Source organism: Euprymna scolopes, chromosome 36 (assembly GCF_053919585.1).
Source record: "Euprymna scolopes isolate OS-2025 chromosome 36, ASM5391958v1, whole genome shotgun sequence".
Classification (NCBI taxonomy): Eukaryota; Metazoa; Mollusca; class Cephalopoda; order Sepiida; family Sepiolidae; genus Euprymna; species Euprymna scolopes.
The window spans coordinates 267011-290795 of record NC_136517.1 but is presented as its reverse complement, the minus strand read 5'-3'; the positions used below and the strand labels follow the sequence as shown (position 1 = coordinate 290795).

At 35.0% G+C, this 23785-nt stretch overlaps 1 protein-coding gene across 2 annotated transcripts in view; it reads left to right on the top strand.

The window, feature by feature from the left end:
• LOC145260270 (peptidyl-prolyl cis-trans isomerase FKBP2-like) overlaps window positions 1-23785 on the top strand; it is a 51395-nt gene that overhangs the window by 16498 nt on the left and 11112 nt on the right. The window contains exon 1 of one of the 2 annotated variants that reach the window (XM_080118101.1): window positions 9711-9893. The exons of the other annotated variant lie outside the window; for it this stretch is intronic. The gene's annotated coding sequence lies outside the window, so the exon portion shown is untranslated. Of the gene's footprint in view, window positions 1-9710; window positions 9894-23785 lie in introns of those variants that run through there. 2 annotated transcript variants of the gene reach the window in all.

Genomic DNA, 23785 nt, shown 5'->3' with positions numbered 1-23785 from the left:
CACGGCACAGACACACCTAACCCTCATAACATGGTCAGACACAACTAGTCCTCACTAAACAGCCAAACACAACAAACTCTCATAACATGGCCAGACATAATTAGCCCTCATAACATGGTCAGAAACAATTACTCCTCACTACATTGCCAGAAACAACTAACCCTCATAACACTGTCAGATACAACTCATGGTTCTCACAGCAGAGTCAGACATAAGTAGTATTCACTACATGGCCAGACACAACTAACACTCAAAACACAGTCAGGCACAACTAGTCCTTACTGCACAACCAGAAACAACTAGCCCTCATAACACGATCAGACATAATTAGTCCTCACTACATGGCCAGACACAACTAGGTCTCACAACATGGCCAAACACAACTTGCTTCGAACATGGCCAGGCATAACTAGCCTTACAACTCTTGTTAACTTTCAATCACAAAAAAAAACTTTAAAAAGAATAAAGAAGAAAAAGAAAGAAAGAAAAAGAGACCAACCCTTTCAAAGAAAGGGAAAATTATGTCTGAGGTAACAGAAGAAAAGACAACCCCTTTCTGAGAGTCAAACTTTGAAAATAACTTTTTGAAGGTTTTGCTTGTTTCGAGAAAAAGGAGACAGGGAAGAAGAGGGAGAAAAAAAAAAGAACTTTAAAAGAGCCTTGCAACCTGTATGTTTTTTTTCCAGGAAAAAGAGAAAAGAACTTTTTGTTGAAAGACTGAATTTAAAGACTTGAAAAAAGAATATTTTCTATTTTTGTATGCGCTTTTCATTTCAGTCTTTCTTTCAAGTAAGAATTGTTTTTTGTATTTGTTTTTTATTTGTTATTTCATATGTTACCTTACAGGTTTTTAAAACCTGAGCTCAGGAAAATATAAACAACCGTAATATTTTCTTTAAATAAATCCGGATCATTTTAAACTCATTTCAGGTCGGTATTTCATTTGCTCACTTCTCTTTGCTTTCCTTGTTTATTTTTTTCCTTTTTTTCGCTTTAATTTGTGTAATGAAAAATAAAGACCTTTTAAGATATTAGAAAGGTTTTATTCAACATAAAATTCAGCAGGTACAACAACATGGTCGGTAACTAACGACTAAGTTGGGAAAAGGTACCAATTTCGTTCTATTTGTAAACATCCGGTGCGCATGCGCACTAGCGCTCTAAACTCACAACACTCTCCACCACATTTTATTTATATTTCGGGTTGCAGGTGATCTTCCTTCCCCTTTTTGTAGCTTCTGGAAGAAATTTGAAAACGCCCTTCTTCAAGTCAGACTGTTGCTGCTGCTCTTCTATTTCTAAACACTTTGTTTTGTCGACTGAAGAGAAAGACTCTCCATTTGGTGAGGTATTATTCTTTAGGGTCTCCTGTTGATCAATCAACTCTGGTTCGTGGATGTTTGATGGAGTAGTAGAATCTGGTGATGTACCATGATCAGGGGAGACAGGAGATTCCAAGTTTGTAGAGGAGGGGTCAGTGACAGGAGTGGGGGCTAGGTCTTCTGTTGAGACTGTTGACTGACGGCCGTCAGGGAAACGAATTCTGGCAAAGTTGGGAATTGCAGATATTATATCTACTGGTTCCACTAGGGTATCTGACTTGTGTTGGCGGACAAACTTCCTAAGGTCCTCCTTGCAGCCACTTGGGTAAGGTATATCCGGTGCCCGACCTTCTGGAAAAGTTAAACATTCTCTCGTGTGGGGTTGAGTTAGTTGCTGTACAAAGTAGCGATCGAATAGAGTGCAAAGCTATGTCGAGTACTTCATGCCAGTGATGTTCGTCCAATTGCCTGGTTTTGAGTGCAAGTTTGATCGTTTTCCAGATTGTGCCATTTACTCTCTCGCATTGTCCATTGCCGATTGGATGGTATGGAGTTGAGTGGGTAATCACAACTCCATGTTGCCAGAGAAACTCTTTTAGTTCACATGAAATAAACTGACTTCCTCGATCACTATGGATGGAATCTGTGCAGCCAAAAAAGGTAAATAAATTCTGGAGACAATTTATAACAGTTTTTGTTGATATGTCCTGACATGGATAGACAAAAGGATAGCGTGAATATTCATCTACAATCACGAGTAGGTATTTGAGATTAATCGTAGATGGTTTCGGTCCCATGAAATCTATTGAAAGACGTTCAAAGGGGGATCGGGAATGGATTAATCGACCTGATGGAGGTTTGAAGAACCTTGGTTTTAGTTCAGCACATATTTGACATTCAGCGCAGGTGCGCTTAGCATCTTCCATGGAGAATGGTAGATTCTTCTGCCTCACAAAGTGATAGAGTCTCGCTACTCCAGGATGACAAAGTGCTGCGTGCAGGTCCTTTAGTGATAATGAGTGCGAAGCAGAGCATGATCGAGAAAGGGTATCTGCAGAGTTATTAAGAGAACCGGGTCTATATACTATCTCATAAGAATAGTTTGAAAATTCAAGTCTCCACCGAAGCAGCTTATCGTTTTTAATACGATTTGGTGTCTGCGTGTTGAACATAAATGATGCAGCCTGTTGGTCAGTAATAATGGTAAAGTGTCGACCGAGTAAGAGGTCACGCCATTTACGCACAGATTCTACAATGGCTGCCAATTCACGTTCCACTGCTGAATGTCGACGCTCTGACTGCGTTAGGGTTCTGGAAAAATATGCTACTGGACGTCCATTCTGGGAAAGGCAGGCTGCTAATGCTGTTGCAGATGCATCAGTTTCTATCGTAAAAGGAACTTCATCCTCAATGGCTGCAACCGAAGCCTTGCAAATTTCATCTTTCATGGCTTGAAATTGATTTTTGAGTTTCTCAGTGATAGGAAAGGACGTAATGTTTAATAAAGGTGAAATCCGATCTGAGAAATTCTCTATCCATGGTGAATAGTATGAGAAGAGACCTAGAGCCCGCCTGAGTGACTTACTGCAGTTCGGAATCGGTAATTCTTTTAGTGGTGTAAGTCTGTCTGGATCAGGACTGATTGTTCCATTTTCCAATAAGTGCCCTAGAAACTTCAGTTTGGTTATACCATATTCACATTTTACAGGGTTTAGTTGCAAGTTAAGACGGTTGATAACCTTTCTAAAAGCTTCCATATTTTCGTTTAATTCTTTATTAGTTTTTCCTCCGATGACAATGTCATCAATGTAGGAAAATGTACCTTGGAGTTCATGTTCTTGAATCAGATTATGCATAATACGTTGAAACACAGCTACTGAGTTCGTTAGCCCAAAAGGTAACCTAGAAAACTCCTATAGTCCTCCATCAGCTTCAAATGCTGTGTAAATTCTCTCGTCTCTACGTATAGGGCATTGATAATATGCAGACTTCAGGTCCAACTTATTGAAAATTTTGTACTGTGATAGTTGGTGTATGATATCCGAAATTTTGGGAAGCGGAAAAGCATCCAAAAGTGTAAACCGATTTATAGTTGCAGAATAGTCAACGACCATGCGACGCTTATGTCTTTCATTTCTAGTTACTAGTACTTGGGCTCTCCATGGGGAATTCGATTTGATTATAATACCTTCTTTTAATAATTTTTGTATCTCATTCCGGATAAATTCGCAGTCCGATGCTGAGTAGTTTCTGCTTTTTGTTGCGATGGGTTTACAATTCTTTGCTAAATTAGCAAAAAGAGACGGTGGCTCAATTTTCATCTGAGTGACGTTACAAATCTGTAAAGATGGTATCTTTCCGTTATAACGGAATTCCACCCGGTTATGCAATTGCATGAACTCTTGTCCTAGTATAATTGGAGCACACAAGTTGGGAAGGATAGATAGACGCATATTAGTGTAAATTTGTCCATTAACAGCGATGGACACAACACAGTGTCCTAAGGTTTTGCTCGTGAGATTCGAGGAAGCCATGCTTACCGTATCATTAGAAGGTAATATACTAAGGCCGAGTGATCTCACGATGTTCATTCGTATAAAGTTATGAGTGCTTCCACTGTCTACCATAGCTTTCAAACAGGTACTATTAATTGTTGCATTTACTACAGAATATTGTGTGCATGGAGTGCATTGGGATGACGCAGTGAGGGCAATATATGCAGAACTAGTCCTGGTATTATAAGTTGTTTGTTTTATTTTAGATCGGCAGACTTTAGAGAAGTGGCCCCTCTTTCCGCATTTAAGGCAGTCAGCATTCCGAGCTGGGCAAATATTTCGAGAATGATTTTCTCGTCCACAGAATTGGCATCTGGTGAAGTGAGTCGCCTGATTATTTCTGGAAACAGCAGCACATTCATTAGTTAGTTCCAAACTAGAGTTATTTTCAGATTCATCTGCATGAATAGATGCCTTTGCTACAATTGATGTGTCATAAGCTGCTGCATTATGTTGGGCCATTTCTAGACTTCGTGCAGTTGCTACGGCATGATCTAGGTTAATTTCAAAACTTTCAAGTAATCTCTGCCTAATAGTTGAGGAAGTGAGACCTGTGATAAATGCGTCACGTATCGCTAGCTCCGCATGTTGAGAGGCAGTAACATCTTCAAATTTATAATCGTTAGAAAGATTCTTTAGTTTTAGGAGAAACTGATCAATAGATTCACCTTGATTTTGTTTCCTAGTGGCGAGAAGGTGACGAGCAAACACAGAATTTACCGGTTTTACATAGGTTGCTTGAAGGATGCTAATAGCCCTCTCGAATGTTGATCAGTGAGATATAAGAGAATAGACCTTCGGTGAGATGAAATTAATCAGAATACTTAACTTATTTGGAGGATTTTGAGGATGAGCGACTGTGAGAGAGTCGATGCAGTTGATGAGGGTACGATACCAATGATTCCATTCGTCAGCTGTTGTATCTGACGATCCTTCGAATTTACCAGGTCTCAGTATAGCATCCATTGTTGCTGTTAATTTTTAATTTTATGTTGAATAAATTGTAATGAAAAATAAAGACCTTTTAAGATATTAGAAAGGTTTTATTCAACATAAAATTCAGCAGGTACAACAACATGGTCGGTAACGAACGACTAAGCTGGGAAAAGGTGCCAATTTCGTTCTATTTGTAAACATCTGGTGCGCATGTGCACTAGCGCTCTAAACTCACAACAATTTGTTACCCTAAAAAGTGGATTTTATTGACGACCCCAAAATTTCGTTAGTATGAAGCACTGGAGATGTAAGTGCTGATCTGGACTCAGATCTATGTGATATAAAATAATCTTTAAAAATCATGAGGGCGTGTGTTTTAAAAATATAAAATTAAACGATGGTGTGAATTATGGCATCAGTGAAAAGGAGTGCTGTCACTTTCTATTTAAATTACAATAACAATTGGTTAATAGTCCACCCTGTGTTTATCTACTTTTTTCTCGTCCCTATATATACTACATATAAAAGACATGATCATTATATATATCTCATCCAAGTCAGGACCCACGCTACATATTAAAACAAAATAATTATTACAAAATTAAATCTACCAGAATGTATTTCTGTTTCTTTGTAAGAACAGCATCCATTTTAATTGTTTATTGCAAAAATAAAAAATAAAGTAAAAATAAATAAAATAAAATAAGAAAGAATTACTTCATCACCATCCTTCAAAATGTTGCAAGAATATGGAATTGTCTAATAGAAATGTATTTCCGGTTTTAAATTCTTAATAAATCGTCATGTATTAAAAGAATGGAAGTTTTGGAAGCTATTCACATCCAATAATTTTATAAATAGAGATTATAACAAGCAGGCTCGTCCAAGAAATCTCGTTTATCTGATGATGTTAGGACTGTTGGTAATAAGTCACACATAAGTAGGTAAACAAAACACTTTCAAAAAGACATTTTCACACTACATGTAGACATATGACAATTTCTGTTTTATCATAAGCTTAGTCATTGGTTACCCACCGAGGGTATAAAGAATATATGTTGAGCTTTTGACTCTCTTCTGTTGAAGAGTGTCAAGTAGCACTAATAATTCACATGAAAAATATGTGAGAGTAAAGTCACTGGCTCAGTAGGAAAATTGGTTCTTGAATTGAAAGTCATGTTTAATTTCAAAAGAGTTTCTGATGAGTAGCTATTCTGTACAAGTCCTGGAGATGAAGAATTTTCAGTGGGTAGCTGTTCTGTAAAGGTCCTGGACTTTATAATTTTGCATGCAAAGAGCAAAAGATCTTTTGTGTATTGGGACGAAAAAATTATGTGCTGGAATGCTAAAGATTCAATATTTTTATAGAGCAACTCTGGTTTCTGATTGGTTGTTAGCAGAATGTGGCTCCATTTGATTCGTCAGTTTCTATCAGTAGTATCTATAAGTAGAACCTTCCAAGTTTTGGTGATCATATCCTCCCATTTATGACATTGTGTCATATTTTGCTTACGTGGGGAAGCAAATAAATACCTACCCTCCCATTGATATCAGAGATATTTGATATAGGTTCTATGTGGTCCTTCCATTCTGCAGCCAGGCGTGACTTAAAAGCATTTACTGAGGGGCATTGATGGTGTTGGAATTGTGTGGGTCTGTTATGGCGGACATTATCAAAACCCCTTATCATCTTGTAGGTTTGTAATATATTGCCATATTGTCTGCAGAATTCAAGAGTAGAGAGGTTGAGATGGTTAAGGTGTTCAGAGTAGGTCAAATTGGAGATGCGTTGTAAAAGTTTTGTTGCTCTATGCAAATTGTTTGATATTTGATCTAGTAATTGTTTGATATATATATATTTTTTAAAGGATACTGCTGGTTTTGTTGATATATCGGCATTGCTTGACTTTGTATATAAATATGTAAAAAAAATATTGCTTTCACTTCTTCAAATAAATGAATTTTAGTCTTTCAAATCCAGAAACACTGTGATGTTTATTTATTTTTAACACAGTAACAACAACCCTTGATATATCCATGGACTTTGATAAAGTCTGGCATGAAGGGCTGCTAATTACAATTAAATCATACGATATAACTGGACGAATACTAAATATAATTAGATTCTTCTTAGACAATAGGACTATCCAGGTTGTCATTGATGGATGTTCATCCAAACAGCATAACATTAATGTGAGAGTGCCTCAGGGGTTGATACTTGGACCATTATCATTCCTGATATTCATCAATGACCTCCTTGATAATATTGTGTCTGAGATGGATATATTTGCTGATGATACAATGCTCTATAACATGCATGAGGGAAGAACGTATGTGCACAAATCTTAGACAATGGCTGAATCCATAGAAAATGACCTCCAGACCAAAGTGGAATGTGGTCGTAAATGGATGGTAGCATTTAATGCTAGTAAGACTAAGCTGCTCTCTTTTAACAATTACAGGAAACCTCTCCAACCACCGATATCCATGACAAATAACTCCCTTCCTGAGGATTCTTCCTTCAAACTCCTCAGCTTAACATTCACAGAAAATATGAACTGGAACAAATACATTGAGAACATTGCGAAGTTTGCTACAAGGAAGGAGAGCTCCCTTTATTGTGCTAGAAAACTTCTCACACCTGAGAGTATCCTGTATTTCTACAGGGCCACCATTCAATCATGCATAGAGTATTGTTGCCACATCTGGGCTGGTGCATTTCCCACTCATCTTCTTGGATAGGGACAAAAAAGGGTTTCAAATCTAATAGGTCCCACTTTCTCAACTAGGCTCCAACCCTGTCTCATTGCCGCAATGTTGCATCTGTGCCTGTTTTACAAGTATTTTAATGGAATGTGCTCTGATGAACTAGTTGCACGTGTACCCCCTCGACATAAATATCCCTAACAAACCCACTTAGCAGCAAAATCACACCCCTTCACTGTTGAAGTCCCTAAATGCTAGAAAGCTTTTTTATTCTAATAGCGTCTTCCTTATGTGACGTGACCCGGGTCTAGCCTAGGGGTTAGGAATTCCGCAAGAATTATATACCCAAGTACACGTCGTAAGAAAAAGTAAAGGTGTGGAATTTTGCCGACCGTAATAATATCACAACCGCATGGCATCTCCCAAGTTTCAAATCAATGGAATCATCATGGACTACCCGATAACATTCACGTTTAATAATAAAGATGGCAGGGAATGAAAAAGGTCGGACACCAAATGAATAACGTTAAAATATATAAATTTATTATTCAAACAAAAAAACAAATGAAGGAAATAAAAATAATAAAACAGTCATAATGAGAGTCCAGTCACAGACAACATCAGATCAGGATGGGGGGGTGGGGATCATTAGTGGAGATATATTATTCTCTCTTCCTTTTCTCTCCTTTTCTTTCTTTTCTTTTTTGATAAAACACAGAGTCACAGTTAAAACAAAATATTCAAAATGAAAGTCGGATCACAGACTTTGGTAAAACATAAAGACACAGACCAAACAAAATATTAGGACAATCAAAATGAAAGTCGGGTCGCAGACAATATCAGGTTGGGATGGGGTTATGATTTCTCTTTTCTTTTGATAATGCATAAAGTTACAGTTGAAACAAACATTAGAACAATCAAAGTTAAAGTTAGGTAACAATGTTCTTTCTCTCCTTATCTTTCTTTTCTTTTTCAATTCTTTCACCTTTATGCTTGTTGAGGGAAGAAATTATTTCACAGAAAGAACTCAACTGTCACTGAGTGGGCTGAGGGGGGGGGGCGAAATATAAGAGAATGGATATCGAACGATACTTAGCTTTTTTGGTGGGAATTTTTCCCCTGATGCGCGCATTTCGATGACGTGATAATGTCCTTAGTTTTTCTTTATCACTTCTTTTTCTTTCTTCGTCATCTTCGATATGCGGTTTGTCCTGACAAAGTTCTCGGGTAGAATGGCTCTCGTGAAATTATGTTGACCAAGGTAATTCCATGTTGGAGTAAATGTCCCTTTTTGGTCTTATGGCCGTTCGCCAAGTTGAGTTAAGTTGATCATTTGTCGGTCACCATGTGTCGTCCACACGGGTGCATGTTTCTGCTTTTTGGGGAGCAGAAAATATTGTTGTCGTTTCCCAACGGCTGTCAACTCGAAAACTGAACTTTTCCGCGCGCTTTCCTTCCGCGCGCTTTCCTTCCGCGCTTACGTCACGATCGCCTAATGTCGGTTGTCATGGTTACCTATGTTTGCGTGGGTGTTTGGCTGCTGCTTATAGTTGATCAGTGAGGGAGGGAGGGGTTGTGTCGTCCGATTTTTCACTGTTCAACTTAGGAAGGGGAGGTCTGCTGCTTGACTTGGAAGGGGGGAAGGGGAGGTCTGTCTGGCTCATATCTATACATCCATTATGATATAAGGAGGGGGGTATATATGTTTCTCCTAACACTTAAAACAGCTAGATTTTGGAATTCCCTTCCTACTGCCTGCTTCCCAAACTGTACTGATATGCAGAAGTTCAAATGTAACGTAAAACAACATCTTAATCTTTCTTAGGCATGGTCCAAATTAGTAGCCCCTTACGTCCAAGTGGCAACATGCCTTGTTTTGGGTGAAGGTGAGTAAAAAAAAAAATTCTTTTTAAATTAATTCTTGTTTTTCCTTTTTTAATCAATATCAAATAAAGTTCAGTTTCAGTATAAATCATGTTCCTTATTTTTCCATCTTTAAACGAATTTTAAAGTTTTCTAATGCTTAAAAAAAAGCTCTTATTCATTGGTGACAGTCTGTTTAACAGATCGTCTGCTTACCACGTGTATGACGTTATTTTCGTGAACAGGCCTGCCTGCCTGCCTGCTTTACACCGGGATTAGTTGTAGCATCGCTACGCGCTAAACGTTGATTGGTTGGTTTGAGCGACACGTGACTTTTGAATCCCGTCTAAACAGTAAAGAGGGAGAAAAGGGTGTAACAACACTTTTTATTTAAATGTCGTGTTAAAACAACACATACAAAAAAAACAAAAAAACAAAAAAAAAAACAACAACTCAGCTGCTTTTCTGTGTTTTCCCTCGCGAGGATTTTCAACTATCACAGCCGACAAAAGTAGGTTTGCATATTATTTAAAGTCACCATTGTTTTCAATGTACACACAGATAATCGAAAAATAATCCAATCTTGAACTTTTTATTCTGTTTTCACATACATCTCTAATAATGTAATTTCGTTTTATTTGCGATATTTTTTCTAACCACTTTACTTTACATATGATAAATATATATATATATATTAGCTTAATTTCCACCACTTAATTAAGAATTAAGTAAATATAAGTATCTGCTTAGCTTATTAGCTAGATACATAGTCATTAAAAATTAGGTAAAACTATACAAACACCGTGACAGCGAATTAACCCTAACCCCTAACCCTAACCCTAAACCCTAACCCTAACCCTAACCCTAATCCTAACCCTAACCCTAACGCTGTCACGGTGTTTGTATAATAATACCAAAAATTAATTAAAATTTTCCAAAATTTCATCGTTTAAAAAAAAAAAAAATGGAAACTTTTTAATGCGAAAGATTAAATTTCGGAATTCAATACTTGGTGCTAATGCACTTACTGATCCGCGCTGTTTGTAAAATCGTATTTCCAAGTTTAATTAAAGTTTTCTGTTTTGTTATTCAATTGTAGGGTTAAAGTATAGAACAGGTACAAAACACCCTCCCCTCCCATGTTAAGAATGGCTTTTTAAATAATAACGTTATTATTTCAGCACGGATCAATAAGTGTGCACTAGTACCCAATACTTTTGATTACTATTTTCATTTTTGTGGTTATATTTACAACATTTCGGCCGATGTAATCTTCGGCTTGTTCAGGCGATTCCCGTGTTGACAAGATGTCCCTAAAGAAGATCGGAGGTTACATCGACCGAAACGTTGTGAATAAAGCCATGATGACTAATTGTACCTATTTACTATGCCTCCCCACGGGACAGAGTTAGACACCAGGGTCGTTTTTTAACGTGGAGAAAAGGTACAAAAATAAAAATTGTCTCAGTCGTGAAGGATTTCTCCTCCACCGAAAGAGAACAAGAAGAACCGAATACGAAAGTTTCGTGTTTAAAATTTTTTTAATTCAAAGCGAGCATATTTCAAAATAAACAAGGATACTTTAATATTTGCTCGTATATATTTTTCAAATATTAAGAATTAGGTACTCTTGCAGGTGCTGCTGAAATAATAACGTTATTATTTAAAAAGCCATTCTGAACATGGGGGAGCGGAGGGTGTTTTGTACCTATTCTGTACTTTAACCTTACAAGTGAAAAAAAAAAAATCATAAAACTTTAAACTTGGAAATACGATTTAAAAAAAAATAGCGCGGATCACTCTCTGCATTAGTACCAGAATGATATACAATTATATACGAAGAAAAAATACATCATTAAAAAATTATCAAAAATTTAACAATTATATTTCTTTTTTGAAGTTTTGGTGAATTAGTTTTTTCCATTTTATTTTCTTATATTCACGCTATTTTTTTATGTCTAGCAATTTCGTTATGAAAGTAGGAGCTTATATATATATATAACTACATTTACTCGCATAAATTAATATACGAAAGTATAAATTTATGCGTAAACTTGAAGTAATTACTTCAAAAGTGCCCAATACGTAGGTAGAGCTAGTTAGTAAGCTATAAAATATATATGGTGGTTAAGCTACACAAAATATTCCGCGTTTCATCCACTCTGATTCTTCAGGCTAATGCGAGTTGCATAAGCCTGAAGAATCCTAGAGTGGATGAAACGCGCACGGACACGGTATATTCTGTGTAGCTTAATCGCCATATATATTTTATAACTTACTCTATATATATATATATATATAATAAATTTATTTGACCAATTTTGTCTTAGAAAGCCGGAAGAACAATTCATGACAGTTTTAGTTTTCAAACAAACATTCTTAATTTTTATATATTTTTTTATTTTGTTGTTCGTTTCCTTCAGTTTTTGGAGATAATGGATACCTCTTGTAAGTTTGGAGTCTGTCGCGAAGCGAAAGTTACGCAACTACAACTGCACTTCTGAACCGGCATTGCTTAATTCGAGAACGACTGTAAACCATGCCGAAATGATTTTTTGTTTCCATATGTAAATGATGAAGTCTCTTTCGTTCCATGGGAGCGCGTCAAAATATGTCGTTTTTCATGGTTATATATGAACCTACGACCATAAGACTCGACTATAAACTTTAATTCTAGTCAAAAAATTTTCTTCGAAATGGCAGCCTAAAATCTTCATCACTAACAAATGTCAAAGACTACGATGTAAACACCGAATATACCCCCCCCCCTCCCGGATTCTTTAAAAAAAAAAAAATAAAAATGGTCGCAACGGTGATTTATTTTATTTTTTACTTGGGAGTGGGGTGGGGTCTCACTGTTTAAGGCCTGGGGCCACTCAATGATTTTTTTTTTTTTTTTTTTAATACAAGGTAGTCACCACTTATCAAGGCACGGCCGCCACTCGGGGATAAGGGTTATTGTGTGTACAGTACGTTAGTGTTGGAGATTTGATGTAGTGTCTTACTTAAGGGGGCGGTTCCGGTTCATCAGGAATTTGTTTACATTGGACTTGAAGACATCCAGGTGGGAAACTGGCAACCGGAACAGTTCCACAGGCGTACACTTCTAAGAAAGAAGCTGTGTTCATGGAATCTACGTTTTGATTTTGGCACAGATAAGGAGTGGGGAAAATTTTTTGACAGTGGTTTCAGCTAGGCGAGGCGGGTGTTTATCGTGAAAGATTGGCGAGGGGGGGGGACCAGAGATTGAAGTTCAGACGAGCACCTGCCATGGTAGTAACGATAAAACAAAGACAGGCTCGCAACGTCTCTCCTGTGGGGAGAGAGGTTGCAGGGAAGAGAAAAGGGCATCACCCACTAGGCCATGAAGCCTATTTTGTACTCTGTCAAGGCAGGATAGGCTGTTTTTAGCAGCTCCTGCACAGATGTGGCAGCAATACTCCATCCTTGGATGTATCTGGTTCTTATATAGAGAATTGCATCAGCAGTGAGATATCTACTGGATCGATAGAAGGATCTCACCATTTTTCCAGCAACCTTGTTAGGGTTTAATTATATAAGAGGAGACAACTCAACAAGAACTTATAACTACCATGTTATAGTGAAGCAACCCCACGGTATTGTTTTATAAACGGACAGTTCTAGGAAAAAAACTCTGCTCATGGAATTTTCCTTTAGTTTTGGACAGATTAGTGAGGGGAAATTGTTGACGGTTGTTGTAGCTAGACTAGTATTATTTATTGCGAGTTTTACAGGATGGAATGGCGAACCTAACCAATGATTGGAACTCGGTCGAGCACCTACCATAAAAGTAATGATAGAGCAAGGATAGATTCTTACTCGCTCTTCTGTGTTTTCGGAGACGGTTTTGTCCCTGTGAGGAATGAAGGTAATGTTGACAATTACAGGCTCTGTTGAAACAAACGACATGGTCACCAAAATGTTGCATAACTTGTGTTTATGTAAAATGCGGCCTTGGAATGGGGTGGGATGAAACGAAATATGTTTTAATAGTTTTTACATCTTGCTTCAATTTTGACTTTATTCTTAGTTTTTTTTTTTTTTTTTTTTTTTTTTTTTTTTTTGTTGAGCAAAAAAAAAAAAAAAAACCAGACGTGACAACTGAAACCAATGGTTAGAAGATTGTAAACAAATAAATGAAACCATACAAAACGTATTTTGTTTCATTTTTTTCCAGAGGTCACAGTTTTACATAAACACGTGTCATGTGACATTTTGGTGGCTATGTCGTTTATTTCGGCATAGGACCTATAATTGTCCACATCGTCAGATTTAATCTTGTTTAGTTGTGGTGTCACATGGGAAATTGAACAGGTCTATTCCTAGCACATCCTTCTCTGGCCTGGAGAGAGGCAACTTCATGGTGCAGTTGAGAAGCACATGATGGTTTTTCTTATCTTCAAATATGAGTAAGAATGTTATTCTAAATATCAGGTTTGACAAGGAAATTCTTGTGGTTTTAACTTTTAATTCAGATGAACATATCTTGGCTCAAACAAAAATTTATTCATCGAAATAAGCACCATCAGAATCAACCCACTTTTTCCAATGCAAAACAAAAAAATCTTGCGTTCTAGTAGTGATGAAGCCGCTGAAAGCGTTTGTGATATCGCTTAGGTTTTTGAAACATTTCTCACACAAAAAGTTGTTGAGATGCTTAAAAAAGTGGTAGTCGGTAGGTGAGAGATCTGGAGAGTATGACTGATGAGGCAGTTTCGTAGCCCAATTTGTTCAACTTTTGCTGGGTCGGTTTAGCAACGTATGGTCGGGCATTGTTATGGAGGAGAATTAGGTCTTTTTTTTTTTTTTTTTTTTTTTTACTAATGCTGAGTGTTGAAGTTTCTGATGCATTCCATCCATTTGTTTGTTGACAGCACTTCACTGCCGTAATGGTTTTGCCTGCATTCAAAGAAACTAATGGCTGAGACGGGTTTGCAGACCACCAAACAGTCAGCATGTCTTTCTTTTTGTGCATCTCTAGCATCGAGAAGTGTCGTGGAGCTTCGTCTGTGTCTAACCACAGAGCTGAGCATCACCAGTTGTCATAAAGAACCCACTTTTTTATCACTAGTCACAACTCGGTCGATAAATGGGTTGGTCTTGTTGCGTAAAATAAGGGAAGATGACACTTCATAACGGTGTTTATTTTGGTTGTTGTTCAATTCGTGAGGCACCCATTTATCAAGTTTTTTTTTGTCCTTCCAATCTCTCAAGTGGTTGGAAATTGTTGTTTATATTAGGTCTAATTCAGAAGCAAGTTCTCTAACAGTTGTGCGTGGATTGGCTTCGACTAAGGCTCTTAAGTGATCGTTGTCAACATCTGATGGCTGACCATTATGCTCATTATCTTAAAGACTCTTGTTGCTGCCATGAAATTTCTTAAACCACCATTGTGCTGTGCATTCGGTAGTGGTTCCTGGGTCAAACGCTTCATTCGTGAGCTGTTTCAGCAGCTTTTCAACCTAGCTTGAATGTGAAATAAGAAAATTGTGCAAATTTACTTTTTTATTCCATCTTGTATTTAACTTTCTGAAAATACGACATAATTGTTTTAAAACGATTGTAATTCAAATGATTAGATAAACCGAAAAACGGTCTTTAAAATGATATATAAAGTAAATGTACAACAAAAACTTTGAAAAATATATCATTTGAAATCAAAAGTAAAAATTTCTCAAGATCTTTCTTTTCAATCTAATATTTTCAAATATGATTGACTGAATTTCCTGTTTATTATTTAGATTTCAACTTAAAAAAATAAAAATACAATATGATGCTTATTTAGAATTGCACTACTTTTGAAAATTAAAAATAAAGAAAATGCAGGAGAGTCTTTATGATGTAAGTACCCGTCTCGGAACAAAGATGACATATTCCAAAAATCATATAATTTGATCAAGTAATTTTTAAGAAAATAAAATTTTAGGACCTGCTTGATGTGAGAGAAACCAGTCACCATATTTGATTGAATTTAAAGGTGGACATTTCGATTTTGTTATTTCCGATATAAAACAAAATAATTTAACATAACATGAAAACCGTGAAAAAACAAATAAAATATACAAAATAGGACATTTTTAGAAAGATCAATTTATATAATTATAAAATCTTCCTCCAAATAACCTTCTCCAAGAGCAAGGGCTCATCAATTACTGCACCAAAAATACTTAATTGCTAAAAATCGTAAAATTTGATTTTCTTAAATAAAAGAAAAGCTACTTGATCAATTCTTGTGAATTTTGAAATATAACATTTTAATTCCATGACAAGTAAGGTACACTATAAAGGGTTTTCTTTTTCAAAATAAGTGCACTTCTCTTTCCTTAATCAACGCTCTAAATCATATCTGATCTCTATTGAAATGAACGGCTCTCGCCTTAAGAATGCTCAATGTTTAGACAAGCTTCTTGGTCTGAAATGAAGCATGTACATCAAATCTGTTGCCAAGGTAGCTGGAAAAAAGGTTGGATCATTCTATCGCAACAGTCAATATCTCACTGCCTATAGGAGCCAAGTACGTCTTGGATGAAGTACTGGTGTTACATCTGGGCAGGAGCTGCTCAGAGCACCTATCCTGCCTTGACAGAGTTCAAAAATGACTTCGTAATATAGTAGATAATGCCCTTTTCTCTTCTCTGCAACCTCTTTCCCACACAAGAGACGTTGTGAGCTTGTCTCTGCTCTATTGTTATTTTCATGGCAGATATTCGACTGAGCTCCAATCTATGCCTCCCCTCTCGTCAATTTTTCATAAAAAAAACATTAATTTAGCCAGAATCAGTATCAATAAATCTCCCCACTCTCTATCAATGCCAAGGTTTTGACCGAAATCTGTCCCTTTTCTTAGTGAAGTCGGCTAAGGTCCTTATTTCATACTTTGTAAAATATCTATGTCCTCGAATGTCTGTGTTGGTGTTGACGCACGTGGTACTGTTGGAACTCTTCAGTTTGAGCTTTTTAGATGTGTGTTTGCTCTAGTATTATAAATTTTAATAATGATGCTTCTAAGAGCTTTTGCTAATTCTTATAACGTGCACCTAACACTCTCAAACTGAAAAGTACCGCATGCGTCAATACCAGCCTTGATACAACAACATGAGGATACAAATATTTTATTTATGAAAAAGGAAAACCTTTCATTTTCTGATGGGTATTTTACTATTTGAAATTAATAATAAATATTTCAAGTTAAAAAAAATGATTTTTATTTTCTTTTAATAAATTGTTTGCATCTTAACATGGTTTCAAAACAGTTTTATTAAAAATTTTTAGGTGAAGATTTTTTGTTTTCTTTTAACTAAGAAAATAAAAATTTACGATTTTTAATGATTAATAATTTTTTAATACAAAATCTTGGTAGTTAGATTAAATTGTCATCATTTAATTTTAACACGCCCTAAACAACATCGCAGAACCCAGTTCCCTCATCAAAAATTTGATTTTCTCCTTTAAAAAAACAAACTATTTATTATATCATTTTTGGAATATGACCTCTTTCTGTAGTTTGTATTTTCTGTATTAAGTCGAGGTCTAAATCAAAACTTCTTTTCTAACAGTAATTTAATACAATAATCTTCTCGATGCTTCAGTGTCTTCTGTTTGTTCTTCATTTTTTTTTTTTTTTTATAATACATTTAAACAGACAGGTGAGATTTGTATGTATGCTTGTATGTCTGCCTAACACTTTTAACAGAGGTGACGGATTTTCATGAGATCGGTATCGTTTTGAAGCTCGACTCTTTGAACGACAAATATCGAAAAATTGGCTAGAAACATTAATTCCTTGAATTGGGCACTTTTCTACGAGGAGGGGTCACTTTTTTTCACCGATATTTTTGAAAGTCATCCTCTCTTTTCGATTAACTAGCCTTAATTTAAACCTTTGTCACTTCCGGTTTGGTGATGGATGCAACATCAAAGACGTCACTTTTTTTTTTTTTTTAATTTTTTTTTACACATTCTTTTTCTCCTTCGCGGTATGGGTTCGAGCCTGTCTACCTACTACACCCCCCCTTTTTTTTTTTGTTGCTTAAGACACATACCTCCAAACACCTGGGCAACGCCGGGCACCCAGGCTAGTTTTAAATAAGTCCTCTGTGCTTTGGCTGCACCTGATACCTTTTAGCACCTCTACCCACCCCTCTACACATTTCTCTTATCTAATATAATAATTACCCCACCACCACACACACTTACTTGTAATAAAAACAGCTGTTTGTTTCTCTATGCAAACTTAAATTTTGATGAGGAGCCCATGGTTCTAGTGTTTTACTTGGAGGTGGGAGTGTGAGTGTCCAAGAGTATAAAAACCACTGATATTTATGATCCCGCTTTAGATCTACCAAATTTATAAGGATATCATAAAGTTGAGTCTTTAAAACAAACATGAAGGTAACAATTTATGTATATTGGTGATGGGACTATTCCAATATTATTATTGATTCTTATTTTAAAATAGCCTAATCACCTGAAAAGTAGAATTTTATTTTGGGGGATGGAGCGAGAGGAATACCAAAAAGTCCTCATTCAATGTAAATATATTTTTTCGTTTTGATTTGACAATGTTTTCCATTTATATATTTTATCTAAGAACTTGTGAAATTTTCATTTATACTTTAACTTGTGCCATTTTTGTCTAAATTTATGATTTATAAATTTAGTTTTATTGGTATATCATTAATATTGGCAATGGAAAAGTAAAATAAACATTTTTTTTAGAATCTGAAATAAGGCTCATATTTTTCAGATCCTGATACCTCCATAATTTTTTTATTTTTTTAATTTTTTTTTATTATTTCTGATTCCAATTCATCATTCAAACATTAATCTAATATATAAAAGGCTATATGTCTGTCTCGAAATTTTCAAACTCTATCTCCTCCAAAACTAAAAGTTGCAGAGCAGTGCTAAGGGCCTCAAATGATGATTTTTTTATGGCCCGTTATTTTAATGGGTCTTTCGCCGGTTAAAATAGTTTTTAAGGGGTCAAAATTGAAAAAATCGTTATCACATTCATCTTAGTTTATTTTTAATTTTTAATCAGTTCATATGCATGTCGCGTCGTTACAGTGGTAACGTCACCAGCTTTGAATGCTACAGTTTTGGTTTTGATTCTAGCTGATGGCACCCAAATACTTTGTTTTTACTTTTGAAATCACGACTCTATAATAATGATATATACGAAATCTGAACAAATTAAAATATCATATTTAAGAATATTTTATGCCCGGGAAAAGCTAAGCAATCCCCCTCCCCCTGACCTCTAGTATATATATATCTATATCTCTCTGGAAATATTCTTTATTCACTTATATTTCCTTGTTTTTTTTTTTTATATATATACCCTTATTTAAGAAGCTCAATGTAATTACAGAGCATACATTGAATAAATGACAAAAGTCTATATTCCAAATTTCATGATGTTGACCATCTTACAATTTATTCTTTTAATTTGGTTGATTTTATGCTACAAAACAGATACTATCAAGAATTGTGAATATCAACTGAATTAAAGAAATAAATTGTAAGATGGTCAACATCATGAAATTTGGAATATAGGCTTGTCATTTATATATATATATATATATATATATATATATATATATATAATCAATAAATCTCCCCACTCTCATATATGTAAGATTGTTTGAATTTTTATTTTTTTTTTTTATTAGCAATTAATTTCTTAAATTTCGCTCCCTGAGCGATTTCTCTTATTATAAGAAAGGAGTTATTTGCCCCTTGTTTACATTTTTCTTCGCCCAAATCTTAGGACGTTTTTTTTATTTTTTATTAAATATTAATTATTAATAATTACTACATGCATAAAAGTAAGTCATCTATATGCATGCATGTTTCGGAGTCTACTCCTCATCATATATGTGTGTGTGTGTGTATATATATATATATATATATATATATATATATATATATATGGCGATTAAGCTACACTGAATATTCTGCGTTTCATCCACTGTAGGATTCGTCAGGCTTATGCGCGAATTTTGTGGTTGCTTCTTGTTTTTATATATGTTGAGGATTTCTAGTTAGCCAATCAGCTTTCTAGTATCCACCGCGCCCCCTCCTATCAGCCAATGGGCATGCATTTTATCGAACAAAGGATCTGTTTTAGAACTAGGTTAGTGGTTTAAGGTGGATCTTTCCCTCCTTTTTTTTTTTTTTTTTTTTTTTTTTTTTTTTGGTGGGGGTGCGGTGGATACTAGAAAGCTGATTGGCTAACTAGAAATCCTCACCATATATAAAAACAAGAAGCAACCACAAAATTCGCGCATAAGCCTGACGAATCCTACAGTGGATGAAACGCAGAATATTCAGTGTAGCTTAATCGCCATATATATTTTATAAATTACTAAGTAGCTCTACCTACGTATTGAGCACTTTTGAAGTAAATACTTAAAGTTTACGCATAAATCTATACTTTCGTATATTAAATTTGTGTGAGTAAATGAAGTAGTTATATATATATATATATATATATATATATAAGATGATTGATAATTTATATTAAAAATTAAAAATCTGTTTCATAAGGAAGAACAAACAAAATCAATAAATTGTACGATCGTTTCGGAAACAATGTTTTTATTGCGATAGACAGTGAGTCTTGGATAATAATTAAAATAAAAAAAAATAAATTATAGTGTTGAAAAAGCTTCGATCAGAACTTGCCCCCATACTTACAAAACTGTTTAAGCGTTGCCTTAAGAAGTGCTTTCCAACACCCTAGAAAACCTCGTCAGTATGCCCTGTATTTAAGAACTCGGGTGATAAGTCATCTCCCTATCAGTACAGACCAATAAGTCTCTTATGTGTCATGAGTAAGTTAATGGAATCCATATTAAATAAAGAAGTAGTCAACCACCTCAGCAGAAATAACCTCCTTAGTGACATGCAATATGGTTTCCGTTCTGCTAGATCTACAGCTGATGGGCTAACAGTTATATCTCATAGGATCAGTGAATCTCTCAATAAAGGCTTCCTTTCTAGGGCAATTGCTCTTGACATATCAAAGGCCTTTGATAAGGTTTGGCATAAGGGCCTACTTCACAAGACTTCCAGCTACGGTATAACTGGAAATATTTTCTCAATAATTAAATCCTTTCTCTCTGATAGGTTCATAAGAGTAGTGGTTGATGGGCAGCAATCAGAGGCCCACAGTATTAATGCTGGAGTTCCCCAGGGATCCATTCTCTTCCTGATCTACATTAATGATCTTCCAAAACACATACTAAAATCTTTCGTTGACATCTATGCTGATGACACAACCATCTACAGCAACACATCAAAGGCCGTAAATGAAAAAGCTCTCTCTGATTCCCTCTCTTCTGATCTTGAGCGCGTGGTTCAGTGAGGGAAGAGATGGCTGGTTACTTTTAATGCATCTAAAACCAAGCTCCTAACTTTACATCATCAATGCTCTGTTCCTCATCTAGCAGCAATTGAAATGAATGGCTCTTGTCTTGGGGAGGCTTCATGTTTTGACAAGCTACTGGGTTTGACCTTTACTCCTGATCTGAAATGGAACACGTATATAAAGTCTGTTGCCCGGGCCGCTAGGAAAATGGTGGGATTCTTCTACCGCTCCAGAAGATATCTCACTACTGATGTAATTCTCTATCTGTATAAAAGCCAATTACGTCCAAAGATGAAGTACTGCTGCCACATCTGGGCTAGAGCTTCAAAAAAACAGCCTATCCTGCCTTGACAAAGTACAAAATAGACTTTGTGGGGGATGCTCTCTTCTCTTCCCTAAAACCTCTCTCCCACAGAAGAGAAGTTGTGAGCCTGTCTTTGTTTTATCGGTATTTCCATGGCAAGTGCTCATCCGAGCTCCAATCTCTGGCCCCCCTCGGCAATCCTTCATGATAAACACCCGTCTAGTTAAAACCACTGTCAGTAATTTCCCCCACTCTTTATCTGTGCCCAAATCAAAACGTAGATTCCATGAACATAGCTTTTTTTCTGAGAAGTGCACGCCTGTGGAACTCTCTGCTGCTTGCCTGTTTCCTACCTGACTACAACTTGGACGTCTTCAAGTCCAACATAAACAAATTCCTGATTAATTGCCCCCTTAAGACACTTTATCAAATCTCCAATACCAACTACTACTAGGATATTATCCCATTGATTATTGTACACAAAATAACCCTTATCCCCGAGTGGCTTCGGGGCCTTGATAAGTGGTGATCCCCATGTAAAAAAAACAAAACCTTTTTAATGGTTTGTCTCTTAAAAGTTGTACGTATCATCATCGATGCATTCATTCAGAGGTATTTATTTATTTATTTTTTGTTAAAAATATTTAAAATTTAGACTCTTAACCTTAACTTTCAACTTTTATCTTATTTTATTTTTATTTTAATTTTATCTTACTTTGTTTATCAACATCAAAAAACCAACTATTTTCCTTTTATATTTTAAATATTTTCCAGATACTTACTTAAAAAATGCTAGGTTTATTTTTGGTGTCTTTAAAAAAAAAACACCCAATATTTTTGCTGATGATACTTTGTTTCAAAAAAACTATATCATAAAATTATTGTCCAAGACTTATTGTCTATCACAACAAAAACATTGTTTCTGTAACGATCGTACAATTTATTGATTTTGTTTGTTTTTCCTTATGAAACAGATTTTTAATTTTAATTATAAATTATCATTCATCTTGCTCAATATTAAAATAGCTCTAGGACATATATGCCTATCGATCTTATTATATATCTACATTACAACGAGCACTGTTTTCTTTTATTTTAATTGTATTAATGAATTTACTAATACATTAAAATATACTCTGCTCTTTAGACTGTTGTTCTAATCCCATATATATACATATATATATATATATATATATATATAAATATATATAGTAAATGAATGACAAAAGTCTATATTCCAAAGTTCATGATGTTGACCATCTTATAATTTATTCCTTTAATTCAATTGACATTTGTAATTCTTGACAGTATCTGTTTCGTAGCACAAAATCAATCACTTAATTATTCTATCAATTAGTGCATCTATTTTGCCCTTAACTCATCTGAAGAAATAGCAACAATCAATCCATCAAAAGGAAATAAAGTGCGTTTTGGCATGATTAATATCTGAAAATTGGAAGAGACGCTGTAAATACCTTACAATGTTTCCATTATGCCATTTTGAATTTTATCTAATATATATATATTAAAGAAATTCAATTAAAATCTATAAATTAGAATTTACAATTTATTATTTGAAAAATACAAGTTGAAAATTTAATTTTTCTTATTCCATGGAGTTTCAAAGAATGGCTCTTATACTCAGAGGAAATTAGCAAAATACTAATCCTAGGCAAGCTATAATTTTGCTGGTTAGTATGTAACTTGAAAACTACAAATTATAAGAAGTTATATTTGTATGAAAGTTGATAATAATGCAGAAATGTATAAGTTAGAAGGATATTGCAAAAGAAGTCCAGACTCGATGAAAAAAAAAAAAAAAAAAAAAAGTTGAAAAATGTGGTACAATTCAAAGGAAATATTGATTGGTTAGATGTAGAGATGCAAATGAAATAGTCCAATAATAATTGTGATAATCTAAGTGGTTGATTAGTAGACATGAGCAAATTCCAAATGCGAAGATGGCATCTTAAAATTGTGGTAGATTTTTTTCACTGGAAATGATTTTTAGTGGAAATGTTATTTACTTCATAAGAGAAAAATCCCATTTGCTCCCATCGGGTGAGAAAATGAAAATATTTTTTATATAAATTTTTTTTTTTTTCTTTCTCATTTTGACTGTCAACTACTTTCTTTTTTTCATTTTGACTGTCAACTACTTTCTTTTTTTCATTTTGACTGTCAACTACTTTCTTTTTTTCATTTTGACTGTCAACTACTTTCTTTTTTTCATTTTGACTGTCAACTACTTTCTTTTTTTCATTTTGACTGTCAACTACTTTCATTTCTTTCATTTTGACTGTCAACTACTTTCATTTCTTTCATTTTGACTGTCAACTACTTTCTTTTTTTCATTTTGACTGTCAACTACTTTCTTTTTTTCATTTTGACTGTCAACTACTTTCTTTTTTTCATTTTGACTGTCAACTACTTTCTTTTTTTCATTTTGACTGTCAACTACTTTCTTTTTTTCATTTTGACTGTCAACTACTTTCTTTTTTTCATTTTGACTGTCAACTACTTTCTTTTTTTCATTTTGACTGTCAACTACTTTCTTTTTTTCATTTTGACTGTCAACTACTTTCTTTTTTTCATTTTGACTGTCAACTACTTTCTTTTTTTCATTTTGACTGTCAACTACTTTCTTTTTTTCATTTTGACTGTCAACTACTTTCTTTTTTTCATTTTGACTGTCAACTACTTT